This window comes from Erpetoichthys calabaricus, chromosome 5, assembly GCF_900747795.2.
Source record: "Erpetoichthys calabaricus chromosome 5, fErpCal1.3, whole genome shotgun sequence".
Taxonomy (NCBI): domain Eukaryota; kingdom Metazoa; phylum Chordata; class Cladistia; order Polypteriformes; family Polypteridae; genus Erpetoichthys; species Erpetoichthys calabaricus.
In genome coordinates, this window is record NC_041398.2 from 187,725,049 (window position 1) to 187,744,741 (window position 19,693).

Sequence of the window (19,693 nt, forward strand, 5' to 3'; positions counted from 1 at the left end):
TTGTAAGTTAACTATCAAAATGAGTTAGCTAACAAAAACTGCTGAGGACGAAAATGATACTGAGAATTGTCATTTCAGTGATGAATGGACTAAAAACTATGGTTTATAAGGCCATCATTCCAAATTGCTCAGCCGACTTTTCTGATTTAAAATAAAAAAAAAAAACTTATCATAATTAAATACAATGTGAGTTGGTACTCTGTTCAGAAGCATTGCGCTTTGAATGAATCACCACAGTCTGGGACACAGGAAAGATGAGGCCTTAAAAGCAAAGCATAATCACAACAGAAAAATATTCATCCAGTCAATAACAAAAACTACCTCCAAGTTACATGGATATTGGCTAGAAATGTACGAATCAAATTGAACTGGCATGTAGCCTTCAAGAAGCAGAATTTTACATCTCATCAATAAGCCCATCCATTGTGTTTGTAGCAATCCATTGATATATAACGAAACCTGAAAGTACTTTAATTATAAACCATCCTTCCCTACAGCAATATGAAATACAGCATGAGAAATGGGTAAATGAACATTGCATCCCTACCAGTAGCACATCAATACAGAAAACATAAGTGATGAAGAAAAAAATATTAGTAAAAAAATACATCTCACTGTACTCACACTCTCTCTATATATGCACAAACAATAACACAAAAGAAGCACATCCAGCAGTAATGAATTTTATTAAGGTGAAACTGTCCTTGAATTGTCCCATATTTGAATTAACTTGTTTAATATGTAAAAGCTGATGTGATAGAATTGAATAGAAAAGGTGTCTTTGCCCTGGGAAAGGAAAACTGTTCGTCCTGCTGTTAGGTGTCTTCATGTCCAGCCTGCCCCAATCCCAACAACTGATCAACATGAGAAGATATGTGACAGAGACCAGTAGAGTAGGTTACTTGACTTTCTCTTACTATCACACTTTTCCTTGCTCCTTCAGATACCAATTGTTCACTTTTCTTTGAATTCTTTTTTTTTAAAAGTTTAAAGTTCTATACTAGAGCCACCCATTTTTGAAACTGCCTGATACTGATAGGCCCTTTTTAGGTTTTGCATTCCTCATAACAGAGAAATCATAAAAATGAGTTGTGCTTTCTTTACCCTAACCCTTGTCATTATAATAATTCAAACATTTGCCAGCATCTTAATTGAGGTGCTAATGTTATTTTTATATTTCTTCACCCAGTAGAGGATTAATGACAAATGTTGAAGTTACCATTATTTAATATGTCACTCAGCAACTGAATACTGGTTTCATTTAATGCTACTTTTATGTTGCAAGAGACGGAAAATGAGATGATTTGACAAACGATCAACACAACAATTAATTTATTAATTTCAGTTGTGATTGGTATCTTTCTTGTCTGAAATTTGAGGGTATCTTCTTCAATATGTAGGTCTATCCTGCATGCTGTGCATGTTGGGGAAAACCTCTGATTTATTGGTAATGATTCAGCATGAAAGAATGAATTGGATAAAGAATAAAAGCCTTCTGTTTAAATGGTAAAGGGTGGCAGACTGACTTTGCAAACTTTAATGCTTGCCTGAAACTAAAAAAGAGTTCTAGCTGATTTGCATTCTGCAATTATAATTTAAATGCAAATTACTAAAATGGCACAGTTTAATTAAAAGCAATAATTTGCTGAATGCCATCACATGACTATGTATTAATTTTGTCCTGAAGTACTGAAGCTGGCTCTGAACAGTGAATAGTTTTCTGTTGAACTACTTAGAAAGTATATAAGGAAAATATTACTTTTTAAACTGTCTTCATATTTCTTAAAATATACTGTTGCTATTATTTTGACACCATGACTCATCAGATTTGCTTTATACAAAATACTAGCTGTGATACCCATCTTCTTCTGGGAAATTTCGTGAGAGAAAGGGTGTCAGTTACAGTGCCACTGGTTAATTAAACGTATCAGAAGAACTATGTTAACTAAGTACTTTTCTATATACAATATTTACATTTTTATGAAGGGCTAATATTGACAGGCAAAGTGGTGTAGTGGTTAAGATTTTGGAGCTCACACTTCAAATCCTGAGGTTGTGGGATCCAAATTCTGCAAATGACAATGTTTGACCACAAGTATGTCACTTCACTTGCCTGTAGTCAAACTGTAAAAACAAAAGAAATGTAAGCAATGGTTTCAAATGTTGTAAGTTGCCTTAGCTGAAGACATCATTAAAGTAATAATATTATCAGGTCACTGGAAGTACTTACTCTTGAACATGATATTTACAATTGTGCATGAGGAAAACATTCCTGCATTAGATCAATGTTTGCTTCCCTAGTGACTTGGCTTTTGTTGATTGTCAATCAATCAGCAGGAATAATGTCAAATTTGAATATAGTGTATATTATTATCATTATTAAATATGCACAATCTTTGCATCTGTTTATGCCATTTAGGCATGGCAATAGGGTTGCCAACCATATGAAAATGTACTGACAGTCCATAAAAAATATGCAAAATTGAAGCCTGTTCGTAATTCTGTAAATACATCTGACTCCCTGTAAAAACATTCTTTTACAGACAACAAAACCACACATCAATCTCCATGTAATGCACAGACACAGTTTCTCCTGTATGTTCCTGTCAATTAACTAACAGAACAACTCATCCACAGCCAAGATAAGTCTATGTGTTACTACTTACATTATAACATATTGGTTTAAGAGAATGCAGTGTGACATAATGAAGAAACGTGAAGAAGGATTAACCACAGAAAGTCTGGCATTGCTCTCTTCTGATGATGCAGGTCCAACTCCACGATCCCTCTTCCAAATTTGTGAGCCCTCGAACCCAACACCATCGGTAATGTAACCGGATGAGCTGTGCAATGAGGACAAATCAAATTGAACAAGGTGATGGTGTTAAGGTACAAAAGTGCTTTTATTAAAAAATACTCAAACAAACAGTGTCCAAGGTGTAGTGCTTCAAAAATGTCCACAATAAATAATCCATAAAAACAGGGTGAATAATAGTGGAGGCTAAAATATTCCAAATAAATAAACCCATGAAAACGAGGTTAAAAACAATGGCTGGAAGCAGTTCCCTTTAAAAGCCTGGTGCCTTCCTTTAGCTGGCAGCTCCCCTGCTTCTCTCATATGGGCCATGCAACAGAGGAGTCGCCCTACCTGCACGTGCAGCTGCCTTCAACACTGGTCCGGCTTCTGCCAGACCGAGACTAAGGATCCCCAGCGACCAGGGCACTCAAGCTGGGGCTCACTCTGGGGCTTGCAGTTTCAACGCCTTATTTTTATTTTCATAGAATAGACTTTGAATTAAAACATCACAAGTCCTCTTTTTGCCATGGTTCCACAAGGATTGTATGCATTTCTGTAATACAAGTAACAACATAATAACATAACCATCTTACTCCATTTAAGAGTTGTTGAGGGTCACACCATATTCTGGCAGCCCTGGGCACAAGTCAGGAAACAGGCTTGGGCAGAGCACCAATTCACTGCAGGACCCAATCACACACACACAGAGTCACACAGGTCCAAAGACCTAACCAGAATGTCTTTGGGATGTGGGAGGAAAACCAGATTACGGTACACAGAAAAAAGTCATTGCAGACACAGTGAGAATACACAAACTTCCTATAAACAACTGAATGCAGGATACCTAGGGAAGCAGCACTTCCTAATGTGCCACCAAGCCACCCACATACACAAAGTGATTATTTAATTTAGAGATCATGGGAAACATATGTGAACTTTAGGGCAAGGCTATATCCTTGACAGCTTTTGTGCAGACTGAAAATTATACTAATTCAGTTTGGCTATTTTTGACTCAACCTTGGGCCCTATACCCATTCATGTAATTTAACCTAAGAACGGTTTCCTTACTTACATGTAGTTAAGAGGAGACTTTAGTTCATCTCTTGATGGTTTTACCTTTCTCAATATATCATACATTGCAGGATGAGTAGGTGAACTTTGGGTAATTTGTAGCATTGCAAGTCTTAAAAAATTAAATCCTTCGAGGTCCTGATTGTTATACATTAAAAAAATTTAAATTGTAAAACTACTAATTTACAGACCTCTTGGTAGTTTTCTTCATTCTTAAGTGAATTTAGCAACATTTGTTCTTCAAATTAGCTACTAATTTTAATAAAATAATCTTACTGGATGATTATAATATTCACATAGATGTGGAAACCAACATCTATAATAGTAACATACTGTAGATGTGGAAACTAACATCCTTAGTAAAGGTTTTTTTTCTCCTTGATTGATTCATGTGAATAGTCTTAAAACTTTTGTGCTTAAACAGATTTAATTGTCACTCAATGTATTAACATTCAGAATGTATGTAGGGTATCTTATATTAATAAAATCCTTTCAGATTTATTTGGTTGCTTTTTGTTTGCTGAATTTAAAACCAAAACTTTGAAACATTAAAACAATAATATTTATTTAAGGTTTAATGATATTATCAAACCCTCAGACATGAATTTGGAAACTAATAATTTTAAATTAGCTGTCAAACAACTTCTATTCATATAGAAAAACATAATCAAAGTGAAAAATGCTTTACCTTAGCTTAATGTGAGCACCCTCTGCTTTTAAGAAAAGTGTAAATGGAGATCAAGTTTATTAGTTTGCATGAACTAAAAGCATTAAAGTTTATAAGAACAGTCTCTACAGGATACACTCTGATTACTTTTACAGATTAAAAAATGAAAATATTAATAACTAATTTGAGTTTATATAGAATAATAACTAACTTAAATGAAAATTCTGAAATGTCTCACATGATTCTATTAAATATAGACATGTGTAGTACCAATCTAATGCTTTTTATTTAATAATTAACTTGAAATATAATAGAGACTGAACTATCACTTTCCAGATCTAGTAGCACATATCATGTCACTACATGCACCTATAACCTTGCTAAACTTAAACTGATGACAGAACAAGAGATTTTTATCTCTAACTTCCAAAATGAAATATATTACCTGTTCTTTGCACTTTGCTCTTCTCCTTGATTTATACAAATTAATTTATTGGTAATTTTTCAATATGTTTTTTAATTATTATTATTATCATCATTTTCAAGGAGCCTTGCTCACCTTCTGTCCGCTTTTATATAGTGTGCACTTTTACTCCTCCTCATGCATCTCACACTCACACTTCTTCTTTTGCTCTGAGGGACTGGATACATTAGACCTTAGTGTTTTATTATGTAGTATATATAAATAAATCAGATTCAAACCCAAATATTCTTAAGAATTATTGACCCATTTGCACTTTTCGCCTTTTTTTCTAAAGCTTTGAAGAAAAGTCTGAATGTAGTTTCTTTCAAAATATGATGTTTATGAGAAATTTCAGTCTGGGTTTCACCTGACTCGCAGTGCAGAAAGTGCTCTACCTTGTGTTGTAAATGATACATTAATATCTTTGAGTGCAGTGCTTCTTTTGATACTTTTGATCACAGCATTCTGCTATAGACTTGAGAAATTGGTTGACCTTTCTGGCACCGTTCTTACTTGGTTTACTTAATGCTTATCAAGTCATTTTAGATATATGCAAAAGACTGAAGACAGTATTCCCTCATTCCTCTATACAGTTAGACATGGTACTGCCTGACTTTGATACTGGGAATAGAACTCTTCTTATTTGTTGCTATTAAGTGTAGTAATTCAGAAAAACAATCTTAAGTCTGATGAATATGTTAATGACACTCAGCTATGATTACAATTTAAACCAATTAATACTTCCTTAATTACATCATCTACTACTATATTGACGTAAAACAGATCATTATTTTTTAATCCAGAGAAAGCAGAAATTATTTTAGTAAGTCAAAATTCTGTAAATAGTAAAATAATATAAAACATTCTTGACTCAAAAGGATTTCATTTTATTTTAGCTGAAACCACTTGTGATTTGAACATTATCTTTAACATGGATTATATCTTCTGTTGTCACTATTAATTGTACTTCTTACACCAGCTTGGAAATATTGTAAAACTAAGTTGCTTTCTAAGTTGGAAGGATTCTTGAAAGGCTACAGAACAGTTCACTCATTTGACACAGATACATCTGATTACTGTAATACTTTATGGCCAGGATACTGGAATCATTCACTTAATACTTTACAGTTAATTCAAAACACGGCAGCAGTATCATACCTAGACCTAAAAGGTTTTGCCCTCCTTTACCTGACAGAACATATTAACGCTTAGACTCTATATTATTATTGAGATTAACAATGTAGTGTATAATAAAATAAGAGAGAAAAAATAATACATTTAATGTTGTAGGTCCTTATATTTTACCTAGTATAAAGAAATTAAAGTTCTACCGAAGAATCTCTTTATTAAAAAATAAATACCACAGCTTGATACTCAGAGGAACGTGATCAAAATTTAAGGTTCTAGGAAATTCAAGATGCTATAAATTCACTTAAAAATAGAAAAGTCATAGGCCAAGGCAGTTATCCAGTGGAATATTATAAAAAGGTTTCAACTATGTTAGTGCCATTATTGATATCTGTGCTTATTGAAGATGGAGATAGAATTATGCAATGTGAAAATCAGCCTTTCCACAGAAATATAAACACTTATGTTTGCATCATATAAACCAATTTATCCTGGTCCTGATTTGAATGAAAGTTTTAGTTAAACCAAATGAGAAAGATATAATATCTATAATATTTCAAGATCAAATCAGATTTATTAAAGACAGATATTTAGAATCTATGATTTGGCATTTATCTTTTTTGGAATTTGATTTTCCAGAATTCACATGATCTTTGGGTGCAGAAAACCCATCAGAGTTGAATGGGGATATTTGTTTACCATACTGCTTAAATTTGGGGTTGATTCCAAAATATCTTCATGGATTAAATTACATTATACTAGTTCAAAAGCCTCAGTCTGTACAAATAATATAAATGTAGATTATCTTAAATTAGAACATGGTATCAGAGAAAAGTGTCCATCATCACCAATGTTTTTTGTGATTGCCATTGAACTACTAACTAACAATCTCCAAAAATAGCCAAACATAAGATGGATAATAAGGAAAGAGCTTGAATATATCTGTTTAATGCTCTGTATCCCGGACCCAGTACATATCTAGTGATTCAAAACTAATTTGAATAAGACAGTGCTTTTACCAGTGAATTCTCTTGCATACGAAACCATACTAGAGCACTTTTTGTTGATTGTATCAGAAACCTGGAAATTATTATAAGAAAAAAAGATCTCTTTAAATATAATTTTGGTAATATGATGGAAAATATTAAACAAGATGTTAATAGATGGTCCTACCACTATCTTGGTTTAGCCAAGAGAAATAATATCAGCAAAATCAATATTCCTCCCAAAGCTGCTATATCTCTTTCAAAGCATTTTCCTATATATTAAAAAATTCTTTGCTAAAGAGGTTAAACTTAATTATAACTTAATTTGTCTAAATTAAAAAATGGCCACTCATCAAACACATATCTAAAGTTGAAGAAGGCATAGTACCACCTAACTTTAAATTCAGTTACTGGGCTTTAAGTATCAATATAGTAAAGCACTTGAAAGTAGAAGTCCACAAAGCCAGGCGTACTTGTTAGCAATTGAAGTGAAATGTTTCAAAATCCTCCCTGTATGCTTTGCTTTGTGCTCCATTCAGTATCACTTACTGTCAGTTTACTAGTAGTCCAGTGGTTCACCATTTATTAACGAAAAGGAAGTATCTGGTGCAGCCTGGAGTGAAATAAAGTGTATGTGCAGTTGCTAAATAAATTCCACAGTGGGAAAAATTACGCCTCCTAGTTTCACTGACTGAACACACTTTGGGGAGGAACTTCCATCCATCCATCCATTTTCCAACCCGCTGAATCCGAACACAGGATCACGGGGGTCTGCTGGAGCCAATCCCAGCCAACACAGGGCACATGGCAGGGAGGAACTTTGTATATCTTAAAATTGCCTCTTTGGAGCACTTGTCTATGTATGTCCGCTTTTCACGAGACAACTACTTAATGGATTTAGATCAGGTTTCTTTCAACCTCTATCATTGCACTTAGTATCATAGTTCACTTATGGTACCGATTTATTTGCACGAATCCGAGAGAGACAGAGGGGGGCGGGGTCCTCCTCACTCACATGCCAGCCTCGGGGCGTATCTTACATCCTCTTAGCTAGCGAATGAGAGAACTACTTAACGGATTTAGATCGGGATTTTTTCTAGAATTTGCTTGAACATTCCGGTTGATTTTGCGACTTCTCTCATCGCGCTAAGAATCATAGCTTGCTTGCTTGAGCGATATATTTGTGCTAATCTGAGACAGAGGCTGCGAGCTGAAGGCAGGGGGAAGTGTGACATCAGGAGTAGGGAGTCGGTCTACTTTTGCGTTTTGGAGTGTACCTTGCCTCTGCTTAGCTAGCGATACCTTTTTGATAATTGATTTTTAAAGTTTGTCCTGTTTCACTTCCCTGTGGGCAGAGCCACAGGGAACGGCTAGTCTCTAACAAAGTGCAGGTGGGGTCACTAATTAAATATCTCCAAAAGGAACAATATTGGAACAAAACATAGCCTATAATCTTCTCCCTTAAAAAATTTGACAGAGATTTGTTCAACAGTGTGGACTTTCATAATGGATAAACAGACAAACACACATTCAGCTTTATAAATTAGGTATATGGAAGCAATGAAGATCACATTTTAAGGAAGAGTAGCTCTTATCTGCTGCCCCTATACATGTTAATTAATTATTTCAGCCTTCCCAGTCTATATAGCATTCAATTTATGGAAGTCACAAGGACTCATGTCACTTAGAGATCTCTATATTGATAATGAATTTGCATTCTTTGAACTTTTATGCTCCAAATCTAATCTTCCAGTGACACTTTTTTTTTCAATTTATATATTTCAAAGTTCATCAAAAGCAGCCAATCCAAATTTTCTCATCTACTCCTGAGGTGGTTTTAGCTAGCCTTGGTGACATGCAGACATCTCCAGATTATTGTATACAACATATAAGCAGATTTAATAATCAGAAAACAATGGGATATAGATCTTTCAAGTAAAACTTTGTAAACGAATAGAATTAAGACAATTCACAAAATGCATTCTAGTTCAATATGTGCCAAGCATGCAATCTTTCAGCTACAAATTGTTCACTGTTCACATACTGTATATCTTATCTACAATGGTCTAAAATATACCCAGGCTAAGATTCAATCTGTGAGAGATGTCATCAAACATGCGCTTTGCCAGGTCACATGTTTTGGTAATGTTTTATACTTGAAAACATTTTGGGCAAACATTTTCATATATCTCCTTCAGATAGCCTTAGATCTAAAATAATGCCTAATGCTTTGACAGTATTTGGAGAAATACTACATAGAATAACACTGTGCTATGAAGAATCTACTGTGAAACATTATACCACACTGCTTGCACAAAGACTCATTCTTCTCAGTTGGAGGAATCATAATCTATCTTCTCTAACTCTGTGGGAAAATGGTGTTATATACTATCTCAAACTGGAAAAAAATCAAATTATATTTCAAAGTTCAGAGGTTTTTCAAAATATGACAAGAGTTAATTAATGTAATCCTAAAGTAAGCACACCTGGCCAGTGCTAAACTGCTTTATCATATTTGCTATTTCATTCGGTATGAAGAACCACCTTAGATGGGGCTCTCTTGCTGCACAGCTCTCTAAGTTGCTTGTGGGTCGAGTTCTGTTTCGTGGATTGTCTTCAGAAAATATTATTCTATGTTCATTGTTTTGCTAATGTATAGACTTTAATACTGCAAAATATATGTACCTATATATACATTGTGGCAAAGGTGCTATATAGACGCCTGACCTGACACAGACCCACACTGGAGGCATGTTAAAATAAACTAAAAGAACTTTTATTTTTCTTCAGCAGTCCCAAAACAGACCCCAAAAGAAAGTCACCACAACACACTCTTCTTCCTTCACTACTCCTCCCAGGCAGCTTCATCATCGTCGTCATCATCATCATCATCATCGTTGCCCTCCTCCTGACTCTGGCACCCTGAGTAGTGGCTGCAGGATCCTTTTGTAGCCCTCCTGGAAGTGCTCCAAGTGGTAATTGGCCTAATTAGGCTGCACTTCCGGGTGTGGCTTCATTCCAGCCCACAGAGGCTTGTTAAGCTGTATAGCTCCTCCAGGTGGTGGCCACGGAGCCCAACAGGTATGAGCTCCGGTGTTCCAAGATAATGGCCCCGATGCAAACCAGGGGGGCGGCCACCAAGTGTTCCGGGGGACGTAGAGTGCACCCCATGGCTGCTCCCCTGGATCCAGTGTTGAAGGGGCATCCCGGCCGTTCATGTGTTGTGGCCGTCCGCCACAACATATTTAAAAAAATTACAGGATGGAGTAAACTCCAAATTCCAACTGTAGTTCAACAAACATTCTGAAAAAGACCACTATGTATATTTTATGCATATGCACTATGTATTTTTGTATGTATTGAATGGTGATTTTCTTAATGTTTCAACATTATTTGTTTTGTTACACTTTTTTTTCATTATATTTTTCTACATGTGATATTATGGTATAATGTACTGGGTTTATAACAGAAAGAACACCAAACTTTCTAGGATTGCCATATATTTACTGCATTATAATTTACTTATGCTGTTGTCATACATAGCATTTTACTGTATTCCACTGTATTTATGTGTGTAATCCATGGCATGGTGATGCATGATAAACTGATCTAAACTTAAGAAAGGGTTTGGTGACTTTGGTTAAAATCAGCCATTAACCTTTTTGCTTGGTTTTCTAGGATTGCTATATATTTACTGTATTATAATTTACTTATGCTGTTGTCATAAATAGCATTTTACTGTATTCCACTGTATTTATGTGTGTAATCCATGGCATGGTGATGCATGATAAACTGATCTAAACTTAAGAAAGGGTTTGGTGACTTTGGTTAAAATCAGCCATTAACCTTTTTGCTTGGTTTAGCAAATATGACTTGCTTCAATGTACACATTTGCCTGTATATAATGTCACAGTTTAAAATCCCTTGTAGTAAAAACTAGCTTGCTGTATACTGTGTAGAGGTTTGGTAAAAGATTATTAAAATAAAAAGGTGATTGTGCATATAAGATCACATACTTTATTTATTATTTATGTATTTTTAATGCCCTGTACAACAAATAGTAGCCTAAATAATCCAGACTCTTGTTTAGATATTCAACTCTCAAACATACAAAAAGTGTTATTTGGTTAACTCAAGCACTTTTCTCTAAATTCTACATTTTCTCCAAACTATGTAAAAATATGTGTTTGAAATTTGCTCTTATATGTTTTTATATTATCTGCTCACTGCAATTTAGGGTGAGAGTTAATAATAATAATTCTTTGCATTTATATAGCGCTTTTCTCACTACTCAAAGCGCTCAGCAATTGCAGGTTAAGGGCCTTGCTGAAGGGCCCAACAGAGCAGAGCCAAAGCCTATATTGTGTACAAAGCATGATTCAACTCAGTACCGTGTGCCTATTCATTACAGGCTACACTCATCTGCACACCAACAATTTTCATACCTGGAAAGTTTAGAGTTACCTAGAAACATAAATAATAATAATAATAATAATCCTAACCCATAGCAAATCCGTGTACACAGTGCTCAGCCTGGGATATGAATTTAATGTCCTTCAGCTATACAACAGCAGTGCTTGCCACTACATTCTACTGTTCACATAAGGTAAATAAAAATGTATTTAATGGATCTATTTTTTTAGGAAATCCATCCATCCACTCATCAACTTCTGAACAGGACAACGGTTGGTCACAGGTTACAGTTCATAAAAGTACTTACTCATAACTGCACAGTTTACATTTTTCAGAAACCTCAAACACATGCTTTCATTTGGGAGGAAACACTGACAAACACAGGGAAAATATACACAACTAGCACTAAAGGTAGCACAGCTGGGAAAGTAACTTGTGCTTTAAAGTCCTTTAAACTGGAAATGAGCAACTTTTAAGAGAATATATCAAAAATATTTACCTTTTTTACTAGAAAGATTTACTTTAGATTTTCTGACATAAAACATATAAACAATGAAGGAAGGATTTTATGCTAATGCTATCATATGCACCCTAGCAGAAAATGCACAATAAAAAAATAGGTCAGGTTCTAAAGGAGCCTAAAGTTGGAACTGTAATAGAATTTGTCAGCATTAGGCAAGACATTGCTGAATTTTACAATGCTCTGTAAAGCAAAAACAATAGTCAACTGTTGCAAAATATGCTGCTAGGTTATGACAAATAGTTCTGAGATTTTTACAGTGAGGAAGACATTTCAAGGTAAAGTAGTCATACTTACAAACCATTGGGCCAGTGCATGTGACAGGCTGCATGTTGATTAGCACATGCAAGTTAAGAATTTCACTCAACTCTGTACACGTGACAAATATTCTATGAACCTGTATTACTATCATTATTGTGTTTATTCTATTTGCATTGTTAGCTTGCTTACTTTGTTATGTACTGGTAATTATTTTTCCTTTGATGGTAAATTCATCACTGTCCTTTTTAAGTTCAAATGAGCCAAAGTGCTCCTACGACAATGTGGATGATATGAGAAAAACAACAAAAATTCTTATTTTTATACGGGGCTTTTCAAATAATGCCATAAACCACAAAACACAAAGTCAGGAAGCAATATAGATATCCAGATGAATAAAAAATGTATGATTTTGCCTTTTACTTGTCTCACCATCATTAATATAATAATAATGATAGAATTGATCAAATGATGGAACAGTAAAAACAAAAATGATCTTAAGACAGTTAATGAGTGATTGTCTATTGACATGAATCTGCTCAATTAGAATACTCCAAATTTGATTACTTTAAATCTGTAGAATATGATTTTTGTTGTTTGTCTTTAAATCTTAAGGCATTAGAAACACAGTGTATTACATCAACAACAAACTTCTGTCTGTCACACATACATCACTTACAAAGATGTGCAAGTCGCTGCTTGAGAATACACAATACCATGTTTATCTAATAATCAAAAGAGCCGCAGCTGCTTCTAAGTTACTGTGCAACATAAGATTAAAAACTGAGAAAAACCTGACATATAGAAGTACTACTATTCAACGTCTTCTGAAACATGTGCATGCTGGGAAACATTTGCTTGGAAGGTATGGAATTATTATTAAGGGTTATGCCCAGTTACTTGTATTAAGAACTCAGTAATTTTAATACCTCAGAACTTTGATAATTATGGAAAATACTCAAACAAATCTAGATTTTATACAGAAAAATCTTTTGTAATTTTTACTATTGTTGCTAATTTACTGTAAATCTATCAAAAGAGAATCAATACAACACCTAGAATGTGCATAGCTACTGTACTGATAGTTTTTTTCTGAGCCAGAACTGAAGTACAAATCATTAGTAAGAAACACTGTTCATTAACTATCATAAGCAATGCTAAATTTAATCACCATTCATTTTTGTAGAGCAAATGTGTAATACCTTAAAAATGTACACAACTTTGAAAAGTAGTTTGAACATTTCACCTATTCTCTTAAGTCATTATTTCGACTAATATGTTGTGGGTAATTAGGGCGTATCCCTTTAGAAACAGGAGCAAGACAAAAAACAGTCCTGGACTGGAAATCACACAAACCCACCTATTATCTCACACTTATGCTAGGCTAATTTACTGTTGTCCTTGTCACTCACCCTAACATGAATATGGGAAAATCCAAGCAGACAACATTACTGCTCAAACTAGACATAGACAGTGACCTGGCTAGAACGTATACCAGCTGTGCTAAGCGCTGCATCATCAAATCCCACAGTTGTAATAAAATACTTCATCATATTAATATTATACATTTATGATCTGTTTAAAATAAACACATGGCATTACACAGTGGATTCAGAAAGTATTCAGACCACTTCACTTTCTGCGCACTTCACTGTGTTGTAGATTAGATTATAAGTGGATGAATTTGCCATTTGTGCCTATCAATCTACACCCATAATGACAAGCTGAAAACATGTTTTCAAAAAGGTTTGCAAATGTATTAAAAGTTAAAAACTGAAATATTTTATTTAAGGAAGTATTCAGACCATTTGCTGGGGAACTTCAAAATGAGTCCACATGTAACAACTGACTGGACATAGTCTAGAAGGGAATACATATAATGACAATTATTTGTCATTCCCCATTCACTGTTACTGTACACAATTAATGCTTCTTATGGTATGCCAGAAATAAAAAATAAGGGTTTTATTTGCATGGGCAATGCATGATTTTTTATATGGCCATATGGTGCATGCATTTATTGTGCAAACTTTTTTTTGTACATATCCCACAGTTCACATTGCATATCAAGAATAAAACCAACCCATAAAGTCCAAAGACCTCTCTCAACAGATCTCTGCAATAAAACTGGTAGGCAAAGCTTTGAATCTTCCCAGGAGCATAGTGGCCTCAATAGTTGTGAAAAGGAAGAAATTTGAAACCATGAGGGTATATCCTAGAGATGGCCACCCAATCAAACTTAGTAACTTGACAAGAACACCCTTGGTCAGGGAGGTGACCAAGAATGCAATGGTCACTCTAACAGAGTTTAAGAAATCCTCTGCTGAAACTGGAAAACCTGTTGGAAGGATGACCATCAAAGCAGCACTCCACCAATCAGATATTTATGAATGGAAGCCACTCTTGATTAAAAGGCATATTAAAGTTTAAAGGACCCTGAGAGCATGAGAAAAAAATGATTCTCTGTTCTGATAAGACAAAAATTGAATTCTTCGGGCATAAATCCAAGCAGCATACTTAGCATAAAGACCAGGCACTGCTCATCACCTGCCTAATAACATCCCTACAGAAAGGCATGGTGGTGGCTGCATCATGCTGTGGAGGTGATTCTCAGTGGTAGAAACAGGAAGACTGGTCAGAATTGATGGAATTGATGAATTCAGCCAAATCCAGAAAGTCCCTTGAAGAAAACCTACTTCAGAGAGCATACAAACTCAGACTAAGGCAATATTTCACCTTTCATCATGACAATGACTCAAAGCATACTGCCAAGATAATGCTGGAGTGGATTCAGGGCAAATCTCTGACTGTCCTTGACTCATCGAGTCAAAGCCCCAAACTAAACTGTATAGAACTTCTGTGAAGAGACCTGAAGGTGGCAGTTTACAGACACTTCCCATCCAAATAATTTGAACTTCAGAGGATCTGCCAGGATGAATGGGATAAACTGCCTAAATCCAGGCATACAAGTTGACTTACCCAAGAAGACTCAAAGCTGTAATTGCTGCCAAACGGGCTTCTACAAAGTACTGAAGTAAGGGTCTGAATAATTACATGAATGAATGATTTCAGATTTAACCATTTAAAATTAAATGCACAACACCATAAAATGTTCACAAACTGAAAGGGTCTGAATATCTTCTGAATGAACTGTAAGCTAGTGAAAGAGAATTAGGGCAAAATCAAAAAAATATTACTGAATAAAATTAAAATATGTTTTGGAGCTATGATACTGCAGTACTAACCATTATACTACTGTACCCTGTGACTAAATCCATATAGTATACTTAAGAAGAAGTTAAAAAACAAATGTTATTTAAAATGTGGGCTAAATAGTTTGACTTATAGAAGTTAATTGTACACTGAACATATCATGCCAAATTGTCTTTTACCTGGATATGTATAATCATATATAAAATTTCTGAAAAGACACTAATCATGGTGTTCCCCTAAAAAATTCAAAAGTACATGTACTCTAGCATTGGGTTGAAATTAATGAACTGCTACTTAAAATTCCATTTGAAAAGCTTAGAATAATTATTATTTAAATGTTTTCTCAATGAAATATGTTGTGTGATCCATGGCCTGCTACACAATGAAGACTCATGTGCCACTCAGTGAAACTTAAATCGTGACCCATGACATACAGTGCAGCAAAGTGTGATGTTTGAAGTTTAACTTGATTAGCGCTAAGGTTTAACTTGTGATGTGACGGATCATGCGTAGCTATCTCCCAAAAGAGTGAAGACTCCTTAAAATGAAATAAATTGGACACTGTCCTAAAGTATATGTTATGTGTGAAGTGATTTTTTCCTTGAAAGCTCACTGGACTGAAGCAGAATATGTTTACATTTATACTAGGCTATTAAATCTCTTTAAGACAAAATAATGTGCAGAAAAACCTGACTGACTGACAGTTGACTATTTTACACAACTCATGATGTTTGCTGAAGCAAGTAAACTAATTGTACTTTTAGAAAACTGAGTTGTGTTAATATAGTTAGCAAGACCTATGAATATACTGTACTATGGTAAATGAAAGTGTTAACAATGCCACAAAGAAATGTGTTCAATGGAAAATGCAAACAAGCACAGCTGGAAAGGCGACTATGATTATTATGAAATCCAGAACATTTGCAGACTGCTGTTAGATTTCAAGTGCCACATCACTGTGTACCTGCAAAAGTTAAAAATATGTAAATATTTTTTCCACACTGAGAAAATAGAGAAGAAAGCTACAGACACAACATTTGAGCTGTACAGCCTTCATCAAGTGTTAAGTTTAATTTATTATAAACAGTTAGCTCTTTGCCTCTAAACCTCTTGATGGACATAACAATTAAAGGGGGATAAAAAATGAAGATACAACATAGCTATTACTATGAGGATACATGTCCTTATGTGCATGACCCCTAATTAAACTAATTACAAAAACAACACGGCATCTGCACTTTAGTAAAGAATTCAACAAAATATGTATAAAAATAATTCAACATATTAACAAATTGACAATAGGGCACCTGAAAAAAGATGTATAGGAGACAAATGGTATTCATGTGATAATGACTGAACAACAATTGATTAAATTACTTGCCTTGGTTAAAAGCATGGCTAAACATAGATGTACTTTTATTTTTTTTCTGATATGTAATTCACAGTGATGTACATGCTTTCCCCTCATCGTAAGCTATTACTAGGGGGATTCACCCCCTGCTCGCTTTCCTCTGCAACCCCCCAGCCAGCGCTACGTGCCAGCCACTTCGCATCTCTGCCGCTCGCGTATGTGGATTTCCTTTCACCAACCAGAAATCTTTTAATTCTCGCAGATAGGCACTTCATTGGGAAGAAACACTGTTTTCCCTGATGGCAACACAAAATAGACGATCTACAAGTCTCTGACTTAAAGTTTAAAGCCAAACAATATTTACATACTTCTGTCATATCACCTATGTCCATATATTCGATCTCTTTTTGCTGTTCTATTACTTCACCAAGTAATAATTTCTGTTTGTTAGTGCTAATGTGATCTTTACGATCAGTTTTTTGAGACTTTTGAATTTTGGTACTTTCATAATCTCTAACCTGCTCTGCATGTGCATTTCGCGCCAACGTTTTTGAATCTCTTTATGACCTTCTACTTTGTCTTCTACTCTTTTGTCTTTTATTTCTGATCCTGCTTGGAGCTGAGAGCACCGGAACTGTGTCTGACAATAGCATTCACACGAATGAGAAGTGAGTGGACCATGGGTGTGGTTGTAAATATTTGATAGGAGGGTGGGGCTTGTCAAAATCTCTTGCCAAAAAGCCCTTTATCGCAGGACCTGAAATTATCTCTCATGGGAGTTGAAATTATCTCCGACAAAGTCTCATCCCAGGATTTCCTTTTATAATAGAGAGATATGTGTATTTCATTCCTCTTTTTGTTTCTCTTCTAAGTAGATTATATTTAGATGTAGATTATATGTCATTAGAAAGACAAAGAATCAGTCATGATAAAGATATCTTAGTTGGTTTGAATAGTACAAGTTAAAATTACCTTGGACATTTTTTTAGTTTTATGAACAGTATTTTATAATATAAAATTCTCAAATCTACTGAATCCAATTTATGCTTATGGATGATTCAAGCCTATTCTAGCAGCACTGGGCGTAAGGAACCAAATAGTGGGGACAGGGTGTCAGTCCATTGCAGGAACCACTCACATACTCACAAGGGTGCAATTTGGACTCATCATTCTATCTACCCAATGTGATTTTGTTGTTGTGTGAGGTGAGGAAAAAAAGAAGAACCAAGAATTTTTTTTTAGAAACAGACAGAATCTGTAAAATCCACATGGACAACTACCATACTGTATATGGGTTTCCAACCAAAGCCACTGGATTCCTGAGGTAGCAGTGCTGCTATGTGTGTGGCTGTGATTCACAATATTTCATTACACTCTGAACTGTGGAATAGTTGGTTGTATTATATCGTATTAATGAGTTATTATGTTATATATAAAATAATTTGGTTACAGGTGGATAACTACTAGGAGTTACCATTTAGAATTCCAACATGGACAATATTAAAAAGGAAACGCTATCTCCTGCCTAATTCTACAATGAGAAAATCAATCATGTGTCACAGTGGGTGCATCCCAACCCAGAATCAATGCTAAGGACAAAATACTGTTTATGAGGTAACTATATTAATTGCTTTGCTAAAATATCCTAACATTATATACAATAAAATAAAAAAGACTTTCCCAGTTATCATTCAGTACTTACATTAGTCATGGCAATGCTAAAAATGTATAATTTAGGTAAAACTGAGAGACAGATAAATGAATGAAAGATAGAAAGGCAATACAGTGATGGTTTGCACTGCTGTCTCATTAAGTTAAAATAAATCCTGTCCTAGACACTGTCATATTCTCCCAGTGGTTATGTTAGTATACATTTGATACTTTGATTTTCTTTCGTGTTCCAAAAGTGTGACGATATGGTTGATTGGTGGATCTAAAATTTCTCTAATGTGCAACTGTATTAGGCTGTTGTACAATCCTGGGCAGATTCCTAAATTAAGAGATTCTACACGCTATTCTCAGGTCTCATATTACTCAGCACTGATAGATGGACCAAAGACGATTTATAAGACCAAAGTGCCCGCGTGCATAACGTGGTATTTTTTGTGTATATTAAAATATTATTAACATGTTTTATCCAAAAGAAATTGTAAAAACAAACCTTTACAAACAATGTATTTCACGTATTTCACTAATCAACGTTGTATTTAAAACTCAACGGCCTAACACACAAGCCTATGTAAAATGCAGGCTTCCAATTCCCTACATAAAAAGTAAAATACAAATACTTAAACACTGGGAATAAATGCTTGTGTTCTGACATGTATGTGAAATACGACGATGCCGATTTACAATTTGTTGAACTACAGGATTTTACTAATCCATTCCCCGTAATACCTTTTAAAGACGTTCCGGGTACAATCATATTTCAACTACACAATTCCCCACACTGCTGTGTCCATAAAGATACACAAACGTAGAGTCAGTTTAAGCAGACAGAACGAAGTGCTACCTTGACAGCGCGAGATGCGCGTCTTTCCCCAGACTTGCTCGTGATATCCAGCGTGCGACACGCTTATTCATTTTGATTTCGTTAGACATGTGCTATTCTCCCTCTTGACAGCATTCCCTGTTCCTGTGAGGAGGTGAAAATAACGCACCTCCACGTGTGAGTGCAGCACAGCTCGTTAGCAGCGGTGAGTCAGGGAAAGCGTGACGCCGCCTATGTTCCTCGGCTCAGTGGCTGCAGTCAGGCAGGAGGATTCAGGCAGGCAGCCTGCTCTGTAGAAGTGACGGCTCTCCCGGCCCCGCCCCCCGCACAGTGCG

The 19,693-nt window shown here is 35.2% G+C and overlaps 1 long non-coding RNA gene across 1 annotated transcript; it reads right to left on the bottom strand.

Annotated features, from left to right (window-relative positions):
- Positions 1-572: 572 nt before the first annotated feature.
- On the bottom strand, positions 573-19,478 carry LOC127527830 (uncharacterized). Its single transcript, XR_007934951.1, has 3 exons — positions 19,380-19,478; positions 2,667-2,843; positions 573-2,124 (listed from the first exon to the last, which is right to left on the bottom strand). It is a non-coding gene; the product is annotated as an uncharacterized LOC127527830 (long non-coding RNA).
- Between the last annotated feature and the right edge of the window lie 215 nt (positions 19,479-19,693).